Source organism: Oxyura jamaicensis, chromosome 22 (assembly GCF_011077185.1).
Source record: "Oxyura jamaicensis isolate SHBP4307 breed ruddy duck chromosome 22, BPBGC_Ojam_1.0, whole genome shotgun sequence".
NCBI lineage: Eukaryota > Metazoa > Chordata > Aves > Anseriformes > Anatidae > Oxyura > Oxyura jamaicensis.
Window position 1 is genome coordinate 3,039,901 of NC_048914.1, and position 18,543 is coordinate 3,058,443.

General features: G+C 42.3%; 1 long non-coding RNA gene across 3 annotated transcripts in view; it reads left to right on the forward strand.

Annotated features, from left to right (window-relative positions):
• Nucleotides 1-17,915, forward strand: part of LOC118177454 — a 28,195-nt gene extending 10,280 nt beyond the window's left edge. The window contains exon 3 of one of the 3 annotated variants that reach the window (XR_004755801.1): nt 16,769-17,915. This is a non-coding gene — a long non-coding RNA (uncharacterized LOC118177454). Of the gene's footprint in view, nt 1-1,785; nt 2,405-11,169; nt 12,729-16,768 lie in introns of those variants that run through there. The other 2 variants (XR_004755803.1, XR_004755802.1) reach the window with 2 other exon arrangements.
• Nucleotides 17,916-18,543: the final 628 nt, after the last annotated feature.

An 18,543-nucleotide genomic window follows, 5' to 3' on the forward strand; every position in this document is an offset into this window, starting at 1 on the left:
TAAAAACTGCAGGAAGTACAGAATTTAATGCTGTGCTTAATATCTAGGGTGACTTGGAAACAATTACATAAATTTCTATCTAGTATACTAGGGGCATGTCCTAAGGTGGTGTAAATCAGTCACGATGTAGATAGTTTTCTACTTTGTACTGTGAAGAATTAAAAACTTCTCTTTTTTTGGATTTGGAGCCTGAACATTTTCCTTTTGAGTGCATTGGTGGTCAGTCATGACTGTGTTATTTCCGAAATGCTGCTTGAGAAATAAGCGATCCATTTGCTTACCACCTGCCCATGAAACATCCCATGGCTTCCTTGCTGGTACATCACATTGTTCTTCACAATTCATGAGCATTTCAAACCCAAGCTGAAATTAATGGCCGGGGTCCCTGAAGATCAGCAACATTTAAGGCATTTAATCACGATATTACAATGTCAAAACACACAACACCGTGATTTTTGCACAGTTAACTTCTTTTCTAACTGAAAGACTTAATGACAGACTTGAAGCTAGTTCATTAGGTATCTCTGGAGATGGAAGAAACAGTAGGAGTGATTTAACGAGACTGTAAAAAAAAAAAAGTAGGAATACATTTGAACACTGTCTAGGCTTCAACTATCATATTGTGGAGGTAATGGCATATTAATGCACAAATCAATATACAGAGTTAATGCCAAATTCCCAGTTAGCTGCTTTAAGCTCTGCAAACCTTAACCCTGGGTTAAGGCCTGGTGGAAGAAGGATGTTTAATGTCTTTCTGGTATGGATTCTCCTGGTTTGCTGTAAAGAATTCTATTTTTTTCCCAGAATTGTCAGGAGATAAGCGTTTTGTCGACACATATATGGCAGAGAAAGATTTGCCCTGCTATATTCAGAGCCTTAGCCATGTATCTCTCCACACAAAGAACTTTCAGATTGATGCTGGTGGTGGAATATCATTTAGCTCTCATTTGATTAAACGGAGCACATCTGAGCAAGACACGAAGCAGTGTTAGTAAGAATGGGTGGAGAGCCGTGTCTTCACACATGACTTCTAATCCCCTCTTATGCTGCAAGCAGTTCACGTTGGGCCATGATGTCCCTTTTTGGTGATTTACGGCTCATCATTGCTCTAAGTGCTTAACGGTTTATGACTAAATCGCTCCTCTGCCTTGTCCCTAAGTGGGAGCAAAGGAGGTAAAGTAAGGCACCAGGCAGTGGGTGGAAATCATGCGTGCTCTGCCCAGCCTCAAAGCACCAAAGTGGTGTAAGAGGCTGTTGTGCAAGGCGTCTTACTCGTGCTGTGGGCACGATGCCTGGTTACGTGCTCTACTGTTCGTTTTGACACACACCTAGAAACCAAGGGCACCGCTTAAACCATTGGAAGTTGGCCCCTGTTTGCACGGAAATGTTATCAAATGTCTGCGTGTATGGGCTTTTGGAGCTGTATTGGTGGATTGATATATGAAAATGGGTCTTTGTAGCTCAAAAATCTCATTCCTCTGCTCTTTTTCCATCTCAAGCAGTGAGTTAGGTGAGGGACGGACTTGTCAAGGACCAGCTGGTGATTTGGGCAGCCCTGGGACATGCTGCTAGCTGCCCTTCTGCTCTCCGAGTTTGAGGAAAAGCATCTTTGAGCCATCCATACTGCTCCCACAAAAATCTTACCCTACTGTTACCCCACTTGCATTGGGCTTCATTTGAGAACGCAGTCAGCTGTGTGCGGAGCTGCCTGTCCGTGCATTGCTGGAGCTCCCTCAGCCCAGCTTATTCTTGCTGGGGAGCTCTGATTTTTTAGCTTTTTCTGAGATTGATCCCTTAACTGCAGGAAGAGCTTGAATTGTGACAGTAGATGGCAGTCTTATCAATCCTCCCAGCACGTTTGTTGGGTATAGAAGGAGCTGGAAGCAGAAGTGTGTTTTAGATGCTGCAGAAGCTGTGCTAAAAAACAGGCTGTGAGGAGCTACCCCAGGCTCTGCTGTCTCTCCAATCCTCCAGGTGACAAGCTGTGTTTGCTTTGGTAGAGTACCCGTAACAGGATCAATATCCTCGTGCTCAGAATAGTCCTTTGCTTTCGATGTAGTGCATCTTCGTGCTCTGCCTGCTCATCTGGGCAGGGCAGTGAGTTTAAAAGCCCTCAGCATCATGGTCTGCTCGTATTATCTGGGGAAAGCTGCAGCACTTCCATGCAAGCTGCTTCCTGCAGGACAGCTGCGTGTGCAAAGCAGAACTGATGCAGCTTGCCATCTCCCAGACTTACATTGTGCTATTTCACAGATTCTGGCTACTTGTGTTTGTTTTTTCCCTTCCCTAGAACAAAGGAACTCTTTCAGGCTGTGAGGATTTATGTTTTTAATTTCTGCCTATAAAATATAATCAATCTCTATCCTACATACATCAGACAGCGGCCTTTCAACCCATGCCAGTGGTTTCCCATTTGTGGTTTTTATTTATTTATTTTTTTGTGGCAATCACAAATATGTACGTGTACTTCAGGTAAAAGGCTCTGTACAACACTCAGCATGCGTTTTGCATCCCAACCTTTCTTTGCAGATTTGGCATTTGTTCTGAGCTGTGGATCACATGTGGAAGTGAAACTCTATTGTGGAATTAGGAGGTGTGATGAATTCAACAGCCCTGTTTTCTTAGCATCTCTATTCTCTGGAAAGCATCAAGCCAGCATCACTGCATTGGCCTTAACCATTGGTAAAGGAAAAACAGATAAATGAAATGGTTGCTCAAACTCTTGTTTAGTGTCTCTTAAAAGCCTGTTTGAGGTTTTCAGTGATGTCTCTACACTGAGCTTTTGTTTGTTGTGCAGAAAAAGAGCTTTTCAGGAAATGTGTAAATAACAGTTTATGGCAACAATTTTCTCCAAGTTTTTTTTTTGTTTTTTTTTTTTTTTTACCACTTCTTCACGAAAATGCTGCAAATAGGAAAAATCTGTTACCTGAGCTAAACATCAGAGTCTTCAGATAAGCAGGTAAAACTGTAGATATCACGATTCTACTTTCTTGTCAATAAGATACTTTTAATAAGCAACTTGGTGCAATACCCAGGAGCAGAGATTTCCTGAGGGCTGAAATAGTAATTTGCAAAGGCTTCTCAGCTGAGGCAATCTGGCATCAGTGAAACGTTTCTCATTGAGAGGTGAGAACATTAGGGTTTTCTGCCACATGTTTTAGAGCTAATTTTGCTTACTCTCAGGGGATTATCCAGGGAAAAATTATCTGAGAGATGAAAAAGCTGAAGGAAATGGAAAATAAGCCAGCCTTCTCTGCAAGGTGATAATCTACGATCATCTGGCCTGAGGAACAGAATGCAGTTATTGGCAACAAAAGCTTTGCCTATCAATGATGGTGACCTTCAGGGACAGAATGTAGGTAATACGTCAAAAATGCTTTATTAGCACTGTGCAAAGCTGCACGCCACCCCCAGGATCTGTGGACAGCCAGTGTAAGCCTGGGATTATTTTGTGTGAGGTTGACAGACTTCAGTGGTGGTGTCTGGAGTGCTGAGGCCATTCAGAGGGAACTGGGGAACTGTGTGCTGTGGTCAGAGGGCTTTTTTTGTGTTTCCGGCTCTTCTCAGTCTACCCTGCAAAAATGGAAAGGCTATATTTGTGCAGTGTCAAATTTGGAAGTAAATCTAATGGCTTTCTAATTATATGGTGTATTCCTTAGGTGCCAGAAAAGCTGCATGTTTCACTAATACAGATATTATCCATCTTTCTGCTCTGCACCCATGTAGAAACCTTGCAAAAACCTATTAATTTGATTTGACTGGGAGTCTGGCAAAAAGTATTAGTTCTTTTTCAACATCATCTCTCCCTTCTCTAAAGAAATTACAATTCTGAGGAGGTGTCTGAGCTATCTCAGTACAGGAGGCTGCCTTGACAATCCATTTGAACTCCGGTGAAGCCAATTCTAACTTTCTACAGCTGTATATTAGGCACTTGGAGCCAAATTCTGCAACTCCTTAAATGTATGAGCATCCCTTAAGTTCTCCAGTACCATTGAAACTTTGTCACTGAGCTATTTGTGTTGATCAGATTACTTAAGATCAAGCCCTGTCACAAAAGTTGTGTATTTGTTCAAATATATACTCCTTTTTGTGTTGGTAGTATAAATTCACTGGATGTACTTAAGGCAATTGGGCAGTTAGTGCTATCCTTAAGCATTTTTTCTTTATACTCCATATTTGGGTAATCCACAAAGACACGAAATTATTTAAGGCAGATTTTTTTTGTGTACTTCCTTTTATTCCTGTTTTATATTCAGATCACTTTTTGATGGACAGCAGATGCCTGTTAATTCTTGAAAGCATTAGTTTCGCTGGCACTCCTGATAAAATTACTGAATTGATGAACCACAATATCTGTCACTTCAAGATACCCCAAAAATGCTGCCTGCACCCATTAGCACTCGCCTTGGGTAAAACGAGTAGCCGGGTAGGAATTACCATATTGATCAAAGCGGGGCTTTAGCTCATCCAATACCCTGCTCTGCCTGTGGTCGCTATCTGCTGCTTCAGCAGAAAGTGGGGTAAGTCCTTTGGGAAATATCCGTACAACGGCTTGTTCTCAGGGAAATCTGCTTCCTGATGCTTGCATGTTCACTTCTAAGGTGGGCAGGGGTTATCTCCACTCTAAAACATAACTGATGTGAATCTGAGTGGCTTTTCTAGCTTTATATACAGTTACGTCTCTAGAATCCTGCTGAGTTACCAGTTTTTCTTTTTTATCAGTTTCACCTTTGCTATTTTCCTGTTTTAGGGTGGCTGTTGGTGTCTCTAGGTTGAGCATCCTGGATCTGCGGTGCCTGTGCATCACGGCACGGCTGCAGGGAGCAATTGGTGCACATAGTAATCAATGAGGGGCTTCTCAGCACGGGGCTAAGGTACTCAGTCGGCGCTCGATGCAAGCAGAGAAAAGCAGTGGTCAAGCCAAGGGCATTGCAATCAGACAATTGATTGTAAGCAATCTGCTGCGCTGGCAGACTTGGCCCAGCATATGAATTTATTACTTTTACAAAATTACATGAATCAAGACATTTAATTGCAATATTTTATTAGTTTTCCCTGAAAATGTGGTTTTTCATTATTTATGCTGTGGCCTGCTTAAAAAGAAATGTGACTTTGCTGTAGGAATTAGCTAGCCTTCATTAACTAATGAAGGTTAAACTGGCTGCAGACAAGAAATGTGGAACTTCTGAAGCTCTATAAAAATACTGTTAGTGGATAATCTGATTTAAGAGGGGGTGGGGACTACTTCATGCTGAGCTCTCACTGAGAAGCACTTCATACATTCACTGTCCAGTGCTGTCAGTCTTGGGCTTCCCCGTAGATGTTGAATCCTATTTGGGGTAGGGTGGGGATTGTTGCAAGAAGGGGATTTAATTTGCAATATTTGAATCTAGAATGTACATTTTGGCTAAAGAAATGTAATAGCAGCTTGTTATGAGAGCTATCCTGGAGAGAGATGGGATGCAAATCTAATCGGAAGAGTTATTGCAGAATAGATCTAAACAAATAACATCATTTTAAAAAAACTTAAACCAGAATGATTTGGCCAAAAACAATTGTGACGGGGACTTTGTTAGTATTATTTTATTCAGAATGGATTTCCAAGAGGGACCTGATGTAAACGAGCTGTTGAGCTCTGAAGCTTTCAGTTTTCCTGCGAAGACCAGAGCTCCCTTACTGGGCAGCCTGAAATGAAATCAAAGTTTTGATCTCTCTACCAGCTGAAAGCATGTGGCCTTAGTAATCCCTCTTGGTGGTATTTATGAAGGTAAACTCTAGCTCTTGTAAGATCCTGGTAGTTGAACACCAACAAGGACATAGGGGAGATGACTGTGGCTGCAAACTCTTCCTCCAAGTTGTTGAAAGGGGGTTGGAAATGAGTGAAACTCCAGTTCTTTCTATTTTCTGTCTGTTCTGCTTTGTCCAGCTTCAGTACTTCTTTTTGCAGCAGTGCACTCAAACGTTTTTTGTATTTTCATCACAACAATAGGCCAAAAAAGGCTGTGAAAATATGTGCGGATGTCAGAGGTGTCGTATATCTGCAGTTTAATGTATCAGCTTATGGCCATTCTTGGCCAGCTTCTGCTTTATTTGCACCTTTTGCATTATTGATAGTAAAAGCTCAGCATTGCATATTGAAAACAGAGGAAGGAAGGCTTAACTGCGGAAAGGTTGGAGTCAGCTGAAAATAAATGCGACTCTACATCTCTGAATGGCAACTCCACCATTCTGCAGCTCCAATCTGTCACACCACTCTTATACGGTGTGAACTGGATTCAGTTTTCTGGAGGAAGAGCATAGCCAGACTTGAGAGAGTGATTAAAAAAGAAAAACACACAAAAAAAAATCGAAGAGCAAAGTTCAGGAGCATCAGTAAGTTCTTTATCATGGTGCTAAATAGATGGCTTTGCCTGGAAGCATCAGTAGTTGGCATTTTGCCTAGCTAAATCTCACACATTTGAGAGCTGACAAAACAATGCCTTTTAACTATATCAAATGGGCTTTTTTTTCCGGAACTGAAAATAGACTCCCTAAAATCATGTAAAAACTGTCGTGTGTAGGCTGGGGGTTGATTAACGCAGGATAACTCCATGTTCTTACGTGCTCAGAAATAAAATGAAAACCTCTTCTTGCTGATTTAATACTATGCTGCTGAACAAAACCTGATTCAATGGAATGCCTTACAAGTATGCAATAGCTGCTTTCACTTAAGCCCATTTCTTTCTGGTGTTATGTGGCTTTTCAGTAGCTCTTTGGCAGCATGTGGGATCTCTGCTCTGAGATGGGATCCCCTTAGCCAAGTTGAGCAGCTGTACGTGAAAAGCAAGGTCACGCGTTAGGCTGTCTCTTGCTTTCCTGGTGTATTCTGTTCTCTTTGGTGAGACCAGACCTTCCCATCAGGTGAGGGATCATGTTTTCATGAGTTATTTCTTACAGCTCAAATTCACTTTAAAGTTCCTTGTGTCATATAGGTACAAAAGGGATTTTTTTCAAAGACACGGTTGCCTTAGGTAGTGCTCTGGTGCTCTGCTCTCCCTTGGTAGGTATTTGTACCTGTAAGAACTCAAATGTTTTTGAGTCTCAGCAACCATTTCAGTGGGAAATGTCTAAATCTCTCTGTGCACGTTGAAAATGTTAAAGTATTGATAACACCTGGTGAGACTTCAGCTCTTAAGTTTGCTGCATGTTAAGCTTGGGTGTTTTACACAGCTGCACCTACTCTAATAGATAGCATACTTCTTAACCTATCTCTGCATTTGCAAGTTTTTATATTGGTAAATCCAAGGCACTTGTCTGTAAAGGACCAACTTAAATTTAACTTGTGGTGGTGTAAGAGCATTACAGGGTAGCTGCAAAGCAGTTCTAAGGGTATTGTGCTCTCAGTACCAGGTGACCAAAGTGTTTCTACATTTTTTTAGTGCATCTTCAATGTATTTACATTGGTCTGACAACTTCCACTTCCTGCATGTGTGCGTTATTAGCCGGAGTGATGGAAATTGGCTCCTTGTATTAAATCACTTTTGTCACTAGACAATTTCTGCTTCAAACTCAGAATATCAAAGCAGACAGATCATTGCTTGGAAATAGGCTTTCATCCGAAGGCAGAGAATGCAATTATATTTCAGGGAAGATTTTTTTCATGTTATAGTTTGTCACTGTAATTCCTCTGCTAGTTTTTTTTACAAAGGTTTATTGTTTCTTGTCAAATACTATCACATCTCCCTGGGATAGTCAGTTCTGAGGTACAACTCCATGCTGGCCGTACTTGAGTTTTGTCTGATATCTTGGCCTGACAAAAAAGCTCATCTTTACCTGCCTATTTATCTGTAAACTGATTCATTCGTGTTTGGCCAGAACTCTGGGATCAGTGCATCAATCAAACATCACGTCCTCTAGGCTCGCGAGGCATTGCTGCAGCTAATTAAGGCTAATGTCACTGCAAGAGCTCGGCACTGCAGGGAGGGTGCATGTGTGCATGAAATGAAGAGGATTTATGAGAAAACTGGAGGATGTGTTGGTAACAACCTGTAGTATCCTCCCGTGGTGTCCTGGTATCCTTGTACAGCTACTATAAATAACAGCAACAAGGGATTTTACATGCAAACTGCCTGGTGACTTGGAATAGAAAAGAGGGAGAACTGAGTTTCTTTTGGTCTTGGTCTGCTTTGTACCGCTGCAGTTTAGTATATAGATACCAGAGCTGCATCTTCCCCTTTGTTTGGGATGACTGAGGAGTGATGTGGCTGAAAAAGGGAGAACCAGGGGCTGGCAGATGAAGGGTTTGGGGCTGGCAGTACCTCTGGTCTCAGGCTGGGTGCAGGTGGAGGACAAGGTCCTTCTCTCAGGCTGTTCCCCAGCACTGTTTTTCTTGGCTGACCTTTAGGAGGGGAAAAAGGAGGTGACTTGGTCTGTGCACTCCCAGCCAACACAAAGGGGCCAATTATTGCTGTGGCTTCTGTGGACGAAAGCATTTACCATTTCAAGGCTGGAGAGAGGCCAAGAAATTAATTTCATCCATCAGATGCCTTTCAGTGGGAACTGATGTTGAAGGTACAGCCTGGTGCTAGACCTGAAGAGAGCACGCAGGATTCTGAGCAGCTTCTCCAAGGATCAGAAGCTCAAAATGTGCAATATGGAGATGCTAGCGCAGGAGATGCTGTAACTGATCTGTTATCACACCGCCAACAAGCTGTTCATCAGTAAGTGATGATGATCAGTACCTGCTTCTTGTCACTGTTAACTCCCATAATATAGAGCCTTGCAGCAAGGCCAGCAGCTCTCTGCCCAGGGAGCCAAGCTGCGGCAGTGAGGTTGCTCTTGTGACACTTTTCGTCCATTAAAAAAGGCTCATGTGCACAATACAAGGCTGAAGTGAACTCATTAAATGTTTATTAAATGACTAAATGACCTGCCACTCTCTTGGGAATTCTCAAGAGAGGCTAAGGAAGGCCATAAATATTATTTGGGCTCAGAAGAATGCTATGTTTAGGAAAGGTGGTGATCTGGGAGATGAAACCCATCCCATAATAGCGGCAAAACACCGCCTTGCCCACGCAAGCTATCAGCAAATCTCTTTAAAGTCATTGGAAGTTGTGGTCCTGCATGAAGTCAAGCATAGGATTCTCCCAAGGGCTGAAATGGCTCTCTGGCATCCAGCTGAAATGGCTCTAGCATGCAGGATCGGTGCTGAAGATGGCATTTATTGTCACAGGCACCTAGCTGTTGGGATAGTAGCACTAGGTATATCAAGGGTGTTGATGGATACAGAATTGTTAGCTTTGGGGGACAGATGATGATGGTTCTTATCAGCACAGGGAGGCAGAAGCTCATTGTTTTTGGAATTTTAACCACATTGTATGGAATTATGAGTGATAGGAATGAAATCCAGGCTACTGTATTAGGAGTCCTAGCTGTTAGCGAACCTGTTTCACTGGAACTACTCTCTTGCTTAAATATGTGCTCTTACTCTTCTCAGCTCTGATTTGTGAAAAACAAGAGCCTGCCAAAGAACAAATACGTGCCCCCTTGGTGAAGGCATACTTGAAGCCTTGTCTCCATCCAAAGCACAGAGGATATGACTCGTTCTTGCTCCTAGCTATAGAGCCCTGGCTGTTCAGCTGACATAGTAGCAGTTCATGCTGTTGTTTTTGCCAGGCCAAGCCATGAGTATCAGCCAAAAATCAGCAAGTTGTGCAAGCGCAGCAGCCCCTGCATTACAGCAGCGTGGTATTTAATTTTCTCTAATAAAGGCTTGCACAGCACAGAAGTGGAGGAGAACGCAGCTGGCTCCCAGCTTCCTCAGAGCTGCCCGCAACCCCCTGTAAATCAATAAAACACATTATACACTGCTGACCCTCCCACGTGGTTAATAATCAGGGAAAAAGGCAAGACTTTAATGGCTTTGTATTTTCAGGAGGATGCATATCCACTGATGGGGTGAGACAGCTGCTTGGGGGTGTGCAGCTTGTCAAACGCAGCTGAAAATCTGATTTTTTCAGGGGGATGGCTAACTTCTGGTAGGTCTGGCCCCAGTTTTGTGTTCTGAGCACCAGAACCATCTGACGCATGACAGCAAAGAAGGGGATTCTGTATATAATTTTTTTTTACATACTCTGGGCTTTTGAATAAGCTGTTCATTCATTTTTTTTTCCCCTTTCCTGTGTAATCCAGGACTGCTGTAAAGCATCATTAATCAATGTTTGTCCTGTTTTCTGTAAAGCCTTCAGGAAAGGTTAAGCATGACTACAGATCGATTGTGTGTTTTTAAGCCTCGAGGATGTAAGTAGCAAGGGCTGTAAGTTAATCTTGAATATTGTCCTGTTTCTTCTGGCAAAGGAAAAAAAAAATCAAAGGTGAATACATCAGAGCCATGTGATCTTGCAAGACAGCAGTAAACTTTTTTTTCCATAATTAAGAAGAAAAACCTTTCATATCAGACCATAAAAAGTGAAGACTTAGGGGAAAATGAGTTCTCTTCCTGCATGACTCATCCTCCCGACAGCAGCTACACAGGGAAATTAGCTTTGGGAGCTGGCTGAATCAAACCTCTGCTAAACCTTTTTGTCCAACTGAAACCCAAAGAACTGAGGAATGGGCCCAGGCTGAGCAGGCCAGACTTTCTTTTGCAACACATTAGATGCTTTCTCACTCTGAGTAGTTTAAAATCAGGTGAATGAGTGGGAGCTAATTCCAATGATCTTTTTTTTTTTTTTTTTTTTTGTCTTTAGCAAAGATTTCCTACCTTCAGTGCCTGCAGGAAAATACCCTGGTCCTCCCCAGAGGAGGTGGCCGTGGACCTAGCAAGAAAACTGTCCTTGTTTAAAGTCAGTATAGCAGCAGCTATTATCATATTTGAACATCTTACTTGCACTCTTCTGCTTCTGTAGCCAGTAAAATAAATTAGAGGAAGAAACTAAACATCTCTAGGACTGCGAATGATCTCACAATGAGATAAAACAAGCCTCCTAAGCATGCGTTGGTGCTGGCTTAAAACAAAGAGGCTGGTGTTTCTGGCTGCCTTTCTTTCCTCTGCAGTGGTCAGCACAATGTAACTATTGTGCCCTGAAGTAATATCTGTGATTCTTCCATTTCCTGCACTTCTCGTCGTGGAAAGAAATATAAAATTTAAAGCTGTCTTTATGGCCCTTCTTCCCTTTGCTTTGCTAAAAGGATTTCAGCATGCTTTGCCACGAGGCAGACAGAAGATTACGTTCTGCCCTCGCTAATGTGACTAAGGAGAGGAGAGAGGAGGATACGCTTCCTGTCCCTGGGTCAAAAGGGGAAATATTTTTGGCTGAAATTCTGTTCTCGTGCGCCAAGCTGCAGAGACTTTCACCATAGCCACCGGTACAGAACAGATGAAGCTGGGACTCGATGCATGTGGAAGCCTCCTGTTTTTCTTTAAACTGTTTCAGGGGTCAAACTTCAGCTGGCGGAAGCAAGGGCAGTTCTGCTACGCTGCAGAAAAGCAACAGTTACACCTGCTAAAAATGAATCCTTGGTTTAATGAGGCTCAGGGAAGTGAAAACAATGCAAAGAGACTTGAGGTAATCGCTCAGGGGATGCAATTTTTGTCTTTTGTATGCCTAAGCAAATATTCCAAAAAATATCTGAAGTCGTAATAACAATTAATGCACCCGTTAATTGCATTTGGAAAGTAATTTTGGAGACATGTGGAGAACAGAAGGAGAAAGATGGGAGCTTCTAAAAAATGCATGAGGAGCCAAGGCTGCAGAAGCAGAATTGCTTATTAAGAAAAGCAGAGTCACCCTATGGTATTTATGAAGTAATGTATGTTGCTGTGTCCTTCAGAGGTGATTTGTTTTATCATCACCAGGTGGTTCTTCTATCCCAACGCAGCTGAAAGGCAGGATACATGCACATTAATCATGCATTAGACTGTTAAACTCCTTTAAGTAAATATTGTCCTGGGATGTGAACGGCTGAGATCTGTGGAGGCTCCCAGTTAGGATAAGTCACTTTAAAGAATTAAAGTACATTTGTGAAAGCAGCTAAACTTTAGTATTTTTTTCTCTGTGGGGACATGCCGCACTGATTTATTTCACTAACTTCTGACAAATGGAAATATCACTCTCCCAAAATAATTAGAACCTTCAGTGTCCTAATGCGTGCAGCAATATCAGCTGGGATTTGCTGACCTTTGGATAATGGAGCTCACGATGTTTAATGTCACAAGCGATGCCCCTAGAGAGACTTGGCAACAAAGGTTAAGAGGGAATGGGGGTCTTGAAGTTCAGAATATGTGGGGAGAAGCATAGTTGGTACCTCAACGTTCAGGTTTATGCTCCAATTTCACCATCATATGCGTGTCTGAAAAGTGATGGCATGGCATTTTGCTCTCCCCAGTGCCTTAATGTATAGCTGGCGGAATGAATTGCCTTTCCAGAAGAAATCCTGCCATCGTTATAAGTAGTAAAGGTGCATTAGTAATTATGATATGAACTGTTCATATTTTATGCATGGTGTTTCATTAACACCATTTCATTAACACGTGTGGTATTGTGATGTACCTTTTGTTCCTGTGAAATAAGAGTGAGCAAGGCCAGACCATCTCCTAAAAGTCCTAATTCAGGAAAAAAAATAAAAATAAAAATAAAACTAAGGCTGTACTTGCATCTCTGCAGTACATGGATGTGATAATACTAGAAGCAGAGGATTGCTGCTTGTTGTACAGCTTCCCTAGGATGCACCGTGGTTTTTCTGGCAAGGGGTCAGCCAGCAGCCCTCTTTGTGCCATCAGAAATAACGTGTGCCCTGATTTACGGCTGTCCTCCAGCTCAAATCAAGCCAGTGTAAGCGATCTGCTCAGTACCCCAGTAGCACCTTCACCGTTGTCCATTTCGAAGGATGCTGCACGCCCTCTTCCAATTGCATCTCAATCCTGGAACATGCTGTTTGCCAGGAAAGCCTCACAGTGTGAGGCAAGTCCAAGGCAGGTCCCTGTGGTATTCTGAGCAATGTGAAATATGGGTAAGGAGGAGAAAGCAGGATGAGAACAAAATCATCCTCACATCCTTTTGTTCCTGGGCTGCTTCCCTTTGTCTTTGGTTAAACCAGTGTTATGATGAGGAGCTGTAATGAAAACAAATGTTGTTTGCAGAATGGTTGTTTTCAGATCTTATATAATGTCCTCCTGATTATAAGCGGTGAGTCCTGAGCAATTCCACCCAACTAAAACCAAAACCCACTCTGCATACAAAAAAGCTGCATCTGCTTTATAGTTTGTCAGGCTACAACAAATGATTACTATTTATAAGATGTTGCTGTTGTTACTTTTCATGCTAAATATGTCCTATGAGTTTGATTATAAATTTGATTTGTGTGTTCATTAAAACAATTTTTAATTTTGAACTACAGCCAAACACTTTCTGATTTTTGTTTTACTTTGCGCAGCTGTAAAATGCTGTTATGCTTGTTCCAGTGACTGCGGATTCCGTTTTCCTGGTCAAAGACATGCCCGTTAATCTTATCATTTAATCCTGTAAAACATTTCTATGGAATTACTCTAAGTACCAGCTCCTGAGTTGCTAGAGCAAGACCTTTAATTGAGATCACGAAGCAGACAGTGGGAACTGCTCTGGGAGTACAGCGCGATGCTTCCCATACCGTTATTTAGGGGCTCGTTACTTCTGTAGCTTTACAACATGAAAGCTTCAGCTAGAGCTGAGAAGTTTCATTTCAAAGCATTCTTTCATCAAATGTTACTTCAGCCATCACTTTTCATTTTCTTTAATTTTACTTTAAAAGTCCTTAAGAGCGCTGCTGTGATAATGAACGGGATGTTTCCGAATGGGAATGTTTTGAAGAAAATCTTTGTTTTTTTGAAATTAAAACACAAGAAAGCTGTCTTCACTTCTAGCCATAGCTACTCCTGCATCAGACAAGATTGGAAAGCAGCCCTAAACTGCTTACAAAGGCAGGATTTTTATTTCCATTCTGTAGTGTCAGTGCTTGCTGGAGATCAGAGGAATGCGCGTGGTGAAGCTGGGAGCTTGCTGCTGCTTCTGGTGTGGCAGCTCAGCACCAGGGCTGAGCGGTCGCAGTGGCAAAGCAGAGCTCTTCGGAGGCAGCCAGAAACATCTTGCTTTGTTCCTCAGCAAAGAACCCAGCTGCCCTGTGAATGAGGGGTTCCAGGGGAAATGTTGCTTTTAGGCTGGGCTTTTGGGGGCTCATCAGAGAAACTTGGTATCATCTGAACTAATCCGGTCAATGAGGAAGGTTTCCTGCATTAGCATCAGCCTAGCCTGGGGACAGTCACTTCTGCATCTCTGAAAGGCTCCCTTTTGTGTCCCTGCGCATGATGCAATTATATCCTCATTAACTATAGGGGATGTCTTATTTAGGTCAAGATGTCAGATGATGTATAGCTGAGCTAGCTCCTAGGCTTTTTTCCTCAGGACTCTTACTGCTTTTTTTTTTTGATCAAAAGATTTGTAGTTTTCCAGTGGAAAACCTAATCTTTTGGGAAGTCTGATGAAAGCATGTGACTTGCTATAGCTGACAGGGACGTGGCTGGTGCCACATATGGCTGCCTTTGATTTCTTATCCTGAGGGATCAGATACCTGCTCGTGGCAGGCAGACCAGAGCAAATTTCATCCTAATGATGTTATTGCCATTGTGAGGTGCCTCCCATCTTTTTCTGTTTCCTTTTATACCATCAAGCACTGTTGGGGCCATGGCAAAGGTACCTGCCAGGTGCACGCGTGGGGAAACATAATCCAGGTGAGTTTATCACCTACTGCTCACATAAGGAGCCGCTGAGATGCAAGCAAGCAACGTAATCAATGTGAGAAGGGGAAGTAGAGGTGGATTTTGAGGTTTGTAGCTTCTTCAGTGACTTTAATCAGCGGTGCACGGGGGTTGAATGAGCTTGGTTGAGCTTTCGACACCATAATATTGTCTGGAGAGGGATCAGTACAAGGTTTTGATGTGTTGCAGTGGGACCCAGACCTTCTTAGAAGAATCTTAAGGGCTGAGTTTGCAACTGCTGGTGTAACAACAGTGGTCGCCTTCTAAATTTAAATGGCACCAGCACGATACCCAGACTCTGTTAGGGATTGTACACTGGGAAGGGGCGCTGGAAGCTGAACACTTGCTCAGAGGGCACTGAAGTAATTCTATCTTAAGCCCTGGGCAGCTGGTTGTTATAATTATGGGTATTGCTGTAGGACAGTCCCTATTGCTCCCAATTAAAAAAAAAAAAAAGGGCAAACAAATCAGATTTAAAATACTGCCCCTTGCTCACTTAACTTGGCTTCTGAGAGGACAATTCCAAGGCTTTAAAGTGGCAGCATAGTCAAGAGCTTACTGAACACACTGTCCTTTCACATTATTTCCGTGTTGGACTGGGGTTGGGCTCAGAAGAAATGTCAGTGAAGGTTATTTTGACCACCGAGATCTGATCAGAAGCTCCTCGGTCAAGCTGCAGTGTTACAGAGGCAGTACACAGCCATTTTAATTAAACACCCATCCTCGTAATCAAATGCTTGGCTTCTGGAGATGTCACCTTGTGTAACTTGATTAGATTTTACTCTGCTAGAGGATGGAATCAATTTTTCTTCTAGTTGTTTGCTAAGAGGTTTTTTATTAATAACACAAATGGAAATTTAACTTGGAAGGGCTCCTCCTCGTATAGATCTGGGTCTTCTTGCCAAGTCTATGTTCTTGGCTCTGTCGCAGACTCGGTGATGACTTTGATGGCTCATTCTGGGCCTTGGCTTTCCCTACACCATTTTCCTGTGCCAGTTCCTCATCTGTGGAATAAAAGTAGCTCTTCCCTAAACTCATAATCCCTTCATTACTGTCTGGTGTCCCAACCCAATGGTGATGAGGGCTGTGTGTATAGATCATCACATCCCAGTGGGGTTTATTTCTTAAGGTTTGCTTAATGTGAGAGCTCACATTACACAAGTCAAACTTGAGGGAAATATGCAAGTGCGTTGAAAAAGCAAACTTTGACACTTAAAAAGCAAGCAGGGTTTCCTAGGGTAAAAGCAGGCCTGTCTGGATTAAGTGGCTCTGGCATATTGCGTGACTGCCTCTTTCTGGAGCTCTGACTCACTTATGCAGTGAAACATTTATGTTTTACAGCATCAGGACATGTTTGTATAGGTGAAGGGAAATTGCTCAGGTAGAAAACGCTGCTCTGGGCTTCCGTCCCCTGTGGAGGGACAGCAAATCTGCATGCAGATGCTCGGCACAGGCACTCGAGTAACCTCTGCATTTGATGCCTGCTCAGTGCTGGGGATGTATAATTGATAGGGGCGTGCGTCCCTCCCGCAGGCTCCTACCAAGGCTCCCATACATTAATGCATTATCTTAGCAGGCCGCAGGGGCTTTGCGTTTCTGTGCATGCTCAGGTTATGCGGGGTAAATTTGTAACGTCAGCTCTTCCGTTACGGGCTTGGCGTGCAGGGGATGCGAGGAAGATTGCTTGATTTCACTAGGGAGGGAAGTACTTTTCCTCTATGGATAGGAAGGACGTGGGGAGTGAGCATGGCACGCTGATATCCTAAATATTCAGTGCTTTTTTTTGTATGCTGTTGTTTCTGTGCCAGTGTCTCTATTTGTGCTGGGGAAGGAGAAATGGGGTAGGGTCATGTCACTGCCTGTAACTTTGAGACAAAGCAGATGCAGGAACTCAGGGTGGGTGGAAAATGGATAGATGGGGATGAGGCAGAAAAGGAGGTTAGCTGGTGCTCATCTGGCTAGTGCTGACTTGTGGTGACTCTGGGCTATCTCTGGCAGGTATCATCATTACTTGGTCAACAGGGGTAGGAAATATTTAATGGAATTTACTAATTTGATCAGCAATGGAGACTGCTAATCAGTGGAGAAAGAAAATGGATTCCCCCCAGACTAGAGTGCAGCAATACCTAATTATCTCATTCTGGCTGTTGCCCTCTGTGCCCACATGTATTCAATCATCCTCATTTAGTTCTGGCACCATAAGGATTTGTCACTTAATAATTTGTTTTACTTGTAGCCATTTCCTTGTGATAAAGTGAGTGTCACGTGGCTGTTCTTGGGCATTTTGCTGACCCAATCGTTGAAAATATTGTTCAAACACTGTTTCTGCATTGCTTCAATTAACATCAAGGGAAGGTTGCATGGGCTGCCATAAATTAACCAATTTACTTGTGATTTTTTTCTGCTTACTGCTGCTGTAGAGATGTCATAAAGCTCATTGTTTAATCCTTTACCGATACATCCACTAAGAATAATATATCTATTGGCCATTTGCTGGTCTGTATTTATGTTAAGAGTTCCAGCAGCAATCAGTGCTGGGCATAGATTGTAAATTGAAAGATGCCACATATGAAAACTCTCGCTCACCTGAGTGTAGCAAGAATGCATTATTTAACAGTAATTGCTCTAATTAAGAAATGGATCCTCCTCCTAAAGCCTATTTCAAGAGGAAGAAGCTAGCTTTCTTGTTGTGGTCAGGGGGTGAAGGCTTGCACATGCTGTGAATCTTAATTCTAGATGTTGATTTTTGTGTCTGTATTTGTAAACCTGCTGCTCTGTGTGTAGTGGGTATGTGTACAGGCTATGAATGAATTATAAATATTTAGTTATGCTTTTAGATCTCTTTATCACATCTGAGCTCATTAAAACAAAGCAAATGTAATCAATCACACTTGCTGGTAAAATGTGACAGGCAGTTAAATTAGGGAATTAAAATCGTAGGTTCCTGGAGGTACTCTAAACCAGAAGGATGCAAAGGTTCAAATGTGCTGTTGTGAGCATCCTTGAATGGCTCCTGCAATACCCTATGTAGGAGCAACTCACAGTGAAGTGGTTGCCTTTAGGTTGTATCATATTAAATAAGGACTTAAGATTTCATCTTTGAAAGACAAAGAAAAAACAGATTTTCTTTTTTTTTTTTTAATACTCTGATAAACATATATTTGCATCTGTTTTGTGTCTCTTCTGTGGGGTATTTGGTAAGGTACATAAGTCTGCTTTAGTTAGAAGATAAATGGATAAGAAAATACATTAAAACTCCTAATCATGTGGCTTGTGTATAGTCCAGGATCGGGTCTGAATTGTCCTATGCAAAATAGAAATAAATATTAAATGTTGGTGCAAAGTATAAGTCTATATTTTGTTCAGCCTTTGGCTTGCTTAGAATGTAAATCATTACCCTACATCTTTTTCAGAGTAATCTAACGGAATCTCAATTTTTTTTAATATTTAATCTTTTTTATCTTGTTCTATTTTCTGTTCTATATTCCCAGCATACCAATACTTTATCTTGGCTATTTTTGAATGTAAGAACCTAACCTCAGCACTTGCCTCTTCCTTTGTGAACGTTTGGCATCCTGCAAAATAGGATTTTACTCAGTGGCTGAGGATTTGTGTGAGGTCTCCATGTTTCTGATACACGCTTAACAGCTTTTAGTAGGATCTCTGAAATGACCTGACATTCATCTCAAAAAACAGTGAGCAGGATTCCCAGATAGGCAGAATGGTCAAAGGTGGGTTTTGTACTAGCTAGCCCATCCCCAAAGTGTATTTTT